The following is a 5,339-nucleotide window of genomic DNA, read 5'->3' on the forward strand; positions in this document are numbered from 1 at the left end:
GAAGTATTTTTATTTCTCCACAGCCTCACCAGCATTTATTATTGGTTGATTTCTTAATGCTAGCCATTCTTACTGGGGTGAGATGAAATCTCAGTGTTGTTTTAATTTTCATTTCTCGAATGACTAATGATGTTGAACATTTTCTCATGTATGTATTTGCCATTTGTATTTCTCTATCTGAGAAGTGTGTATTCATCTCAGCTGCCCATTTTTGAACTGGGTCTTTGAATTTGGGGGAGGCTGAAATTTTTTAATTCTTTATATGTTCTAGATAGAAGCGCTTTGTCTGAGGGACAGTCAGCTAAAATTTTTTCCCAATTTGTGGGTTTTCTTTTTACTCTGCTGAGGATTTCTTTAGATGTGCAGAAACTTTTCAGTAGGATGATATCCCAGTTGTTGATACTTTGAAGTATTTCGCATGCAGTTTGGTTTTTGTTCATGAACTCTCTGCTTATCCCTATGTCCTCATGATTTTTACCTACTTTCTCTTCCAATAGATTTAGTGCTTCTGTTTTAATATTGAGATCTGTGATCCATTTTGACTTGAGTTTGGTGCATGGTAATAGACTTGGGTGTACTTTCACACTTTGGCAGGTGGCAAGCCAATTCTCGAGAAAAAATTCAAATTTTTTTCATTAGGTTATTTGATTATACGTTGCATGCATGTTAGAAAACATTTATATTTAGTTCATTTAAATTATGGGAACCAGTGTATGTTTTGAGCCAAATGTCGGGTATTTGGTGTACTGAACTAAATAAGGGATTTTGTTTGATTTACAAGATAGTTAGGATTATCCATGGCTTCTATTTATTCAAAGCTAGTAACACACCAACCTCCATTCATGTCAATTAAAAATCTCTTCAGAATTTTCCAAATGGCTCCAAGAAGGCAAAGTCAGTGTCAACCTGGTTGAAAATTACTAATGTAAGTTTGCTTTTCATAATTTTCGTTATGAAAATTATATAGAGGGATCTTCTAGATATCCCAATTTCTGAAAATAATTTATACATGTATAAATATATATATACATATATGTATATATATGCCTTAGTATTTATGTAGGATTAATTTTTTCCACAACTGATGCAGCTACCACACTTGTGAAAGCTCCTACTCCCTCATATAAAGTGGTGTTATATTTGCATATATCTAAGACATATCCTTCTATATAATTTGAATCATCTCTAGACTTTATAATACCTAATCAAATGTAAGTCTTATGCAGATAGTTGTTATATTGTATTGCTTAGGGAACAATGAAAAGAAACAATCTCTATTTGTACAATTTTTATTTATTACTGGGTATTTTTTAACCATAAATAGTTGATACAAAGAGATGACTTCATTTAGAAAGACTGGTAAATAGAAACGAACCATTTCTTTTAGTTCCTAGTATATTAGAAGTTAATAAATATATACATAGAACTTTTACAGATTTAGTTGAACAAAAGCTAGGAATTTTGCTGCCCTCATAAATATATTCAGATTCAGACTTAAAATATATGAAATAGAAACCATAAATATTCTGATATATAGGCTAATTTATTTCATTTATACTAGTAGTTTATGTTACATTATTGAGAAGAAAGCTTTGTGTTATAATTTCTCTTTTTAATAATAATCTTCTTGGTTTATGTCTTATACTTTGAGTAACTACTTCAAAGATGATATATACTATCACAATTATATTTATCCTCTTATTTTGTTATGAAAATTTGTTTTATTTTTTCATAACATAAAACTGAGAAAAAACAAAGAATGAATAACTGCTTAGCCAAACGTTTCCTATACAGCGAAAGCTGCATAAATATATTTTAGATATGAATGCACGGCCATAGCTCTAGACCTTGAAAATACTCAAAGTCAACTGAAGAAAATAGAAAAATATCAAAAGAGAAAACAGCTTATATAAAAAAAATGAAGAAAATTTAGAGATCAAGAAACCTTCACCCAAGAGATGCTCAAAAAGAGCGATTTTGACAGCTTTGTACTTGAACAAAATGTAAAAGTCACATTGGGATTCAGATGGCATCAAGATGGTATAGATGAAAGAGAAACATCCTTGCCCTAGACTCCTGCTAAAGTGAAAGAGTATTCTGCAGAAAGTTTGGCTTATGCAGTAACATACAACTTACAGCGAGATAGCATCAGGTTGTAATCATTTCCTATCACGAACCTTAGGAAATAAATTTTCAAGTTCTCTTCTATTTTACTGCGAGAAGGAGCAGGCGGGAGTTAAAGCGAGGGAGATGCAGTAGCTATAAGTTTTACTAATAAAATTCTGAGAAGGTATTATTTATATAATTATATGAATTTTAAACTCCTGGTAGATGATTAAGAACATGACTTAAACATTTAAATAAGGATATTAAATAATTATTTCTTACAACAAATGCTCATTTAGTGCTTCAATATCCCAGAATAAAAACTTGTTGACATATTATAAGGAAATTTTTAAGAAAATTCACAGCCTTACTTGTTAAGATTTCTCTGGGTCATGTCTATCTTCAAGTATATGCATCTTCTTTACCTGGGACTGTAGGAAGATTCCTCTGCAATGAAAGTACAATGATTTACTTCAAGACAGAGAGACAAGCAGAAATGAGAGCCTAGCTCTCTGGCTTCTACAGCTTTGTTAAAGGCCAATGGGGCTTTATTTGGGTTGGTGTGTCCCAAACCCCAAGGCAATGTGGTATTGATGTCCTTAATAGAATCAAGGTTCTTAATAAACTAACTTAAGAATACTGGAATTATCTTGGATAATTGGTCTGGACCAATGTAAGGAGGCCAATTCCATTTCCCTCTGTTGTCTAATTAGGCCACTTCATACTCGTACTTCTCCCTTAAGGCTTGTGAATGGCAATAGAGTAAAGAAGAAAAGCTGTTTTAGGGAAAACTTGTCTTTAATCAAGTGATTTAGAGCTCAGAAATGAAGGAGAAGAATGTGGACACTAGGGAAAGAGTCAGGGAAAGGTCATGCCAATAGAAGAAAAAACAACTCAAAAAGTCACTGTCTTTTTATTTCTCACCATTCTAAAGTGCAAGCAGACAGTGAAGTGATAAAGAAATGAAAAAAGAAGACAGGTTAAGAAAGACCCAGAAAAAAAAACCACAGTATGAAACAACTTGGAAGTTTCTTATAGGTCACAAAATGGTAAATAATCACATAGTCTAAGTAATAGGATTTCAGTGAAGACCTTTTCAAAGACACTGTTTAAGCTTAGATCTGAAGAATAAAAAGGGCCAGAAATAGGAATGAGCGAAAATGCAAAAAAGAAAAGAAAAGAAGAGGACAATAACTAGTGCAAAAACACAAAGGGCTTACATGTCTGACTCATTTGAGGTACCATACCAGGTGAGACATCAAAATGCTGCATGGGGTAGGGAGGAACCATTTCTGTTGGGGGAGCAGCTGGTTTAGGGGCTAATGTCACAAAAGGCTTTAGAATGTTGGACTGAATGATTCTGAAAGAGAGAGAAAATGTGGAAGTTTACTAAACACAGTTGTTATTTTCTAGCATTTACCTTTTATAATGATAGCTCTGCCTAAAACTCAGGCATTTCCCCTGCATTTCTGTCCCTGGAAATCTCTTTCTGCAGATGTTTTGATAGCTTACTTCTTAACCTCCCCAGATTTCTTCAAATTCCACATTCTCAGAAACACAAGGTGTGGTTACCCATGCCTGAAACCCTGGCCCTCCAGAGGTTCCTTGTTACCACTTCTAATCATCTAATTTTACCTATATTTCTCATTTAATCCTTGTTTCTCCCATTAAGATATAAATGCCATACAGACAAGTATTTGTGTTTTTCTGTTAAGCATTATGGCCTATACACCTAGCAAATAATAGTTATATAATGCATCTGCCGAATAAAGTTTTGTAATTAGTGAATTGTGTGGAAAATTTAAATCAGTATATGCACAGGATTTGCATCAACAAATTTGTGAGAGATTTGACTGACTTGAAATCTATAGTGTTTTAAAGAGTTTAAGGACTAGTGACAGATTCAAGGTAGGGGAGGCAGAAATCGGTGGATAGGTGAAGATGAAGGATTATTGCCTGATTTCAGCTCAGGATACATTTTATGAGGAGACAGAGGAAGAGGGAATATAGAGGGAAAGGAAGAAGAAGAGGAGGAGCATGACAAGAATAAGCAGGAGAATGAGGGAGAGAAGGAAAAAGGACAAGAGATAAATGAAGAAGATATGGAGGAGAAAATGAAAGAAGAGGAGGAATTAGGATGAAAAACCCAAAATTCGGGTATTACAGTATATTAGTGAGGCTTCTTCTGCCTAAAATATGGCAAATTCATTTCTCCTTAGGGTATGACACTTTCTTAAAGATATTCTATTAACTTGTGCCTTAAAAGAATCTTCCTTTATTTTGAAAGTTGCATATATGGGAAGCCATGATCCAGTCTCTTGAATATGTATTGTTCAGGTTGATTGTAATCAGAACTGTCAACACTGAGAAAGTAATTCACTACCTCTTCTAAGTCTCACTAAAGAGAGTTTATTCTTTCAGGGGCTTCAGTATTCCACATTTCATATATAATTTCTCACCACCAGGCTTAGGGAGGGGATTCTCCACAAAAAAGTGCAATTTCTGACTAAATAACCATTTTTAGGGGGTGAAAATTTATCATGAAAATAGGGAAGCTGTCATCAGAAAAATATATAGGCTTCTGTATCCATTGCCATTTTAGACAGCAAATGTCTTTGTGAACTAGTTATAGGCATTCACTATAATGAGTTTGCTTTCTGTTTCACCCAAGTTCTAAGTCATAAAGTTTGAACAGTGCATATTTTTGTTCAGTGAAGAGAAGGTGTGTCTGGGTTTACAAGGCATAACTAATTATTGCAATTACAAAATTGTCAACCATTTCCACTCTCTTGAGCCTACTCTTACCTGTTCTTATCGTATTTCTATCACAAGTGGTACAACCGTGATTTAGCCTTAGTCTCCTCTAAGGAAATAAACTTGCAAAGAGTAATGTTAAGAAAATAGTACTGTAACAATGATGTACCTTACTTAAATGGCATACAGCTCCTCCTACAGGACAATGTAGCCAATCAACTCATTGCAAATGGCTGTCACTGATCTTTTCCTATTTGCTTTTTTCAAGAATTATAATACACTCTAAAATCAATACTTTTGCAATTATATCAAAGTTTTCCTGTTTTTTTCAAATTGTTTTTTAAAAATTAAATGAATAAAATGAAGTTAAGTATTTATTCTACCATTATTTCCTAATACTATTTTATTTGAACTTTACTTTTTACTCCTTTGTTACTGCAGGATAATGATAGGTTTCAATAAGTAAATCTTTGAGTGTC

General features: G+C 33.4%; 1 long non-coding RNA gene across 1 annotated transcript in view; it reads right to left on the reverse strand.

Annotated features, from left to right (window-relative positions):
- LOC106149459 overlaps nucleotides 1-3,401 on the reverse strand; it is a 30,730-nt gene extending 27,329 nt beyond the window's left edge. Inside the window, exons 1-2 of the long non-coding RNA XR_001235655.1 lie at nucleotides 3,327-3,401; nucleotides 2,478-2,553 (exon numbers count right to left, since the gene is read on the reverse strand). This is a non-coding gene — a long non-coding RNA (uncharacterized LOC106149459). The remainder of the gene's footprint in view (nucleotides 1-2,477; nucleotides 2,554-3,326) is intronic.
- Nucleotides 3,402-5,339: the final 1,938 nt, after the last annotated feature.

The sequence above is a fragment of the Chinchilla lanigera genome, unplaced genomic scaffold (assembly GCF_000276665.1).
Source record: "Chinchilla lanigera isolate Chin_1 unplaced genomic scaffold, ChiLan1.0 scaffold00045, whole genome shotgun sequence".
Lineage (NCBI taxonomy): Eukaryota > Metazoa > Chordata > Mammalia > Rodentia > Chinchillidae > Chinchilla > Chinchilla lanigera.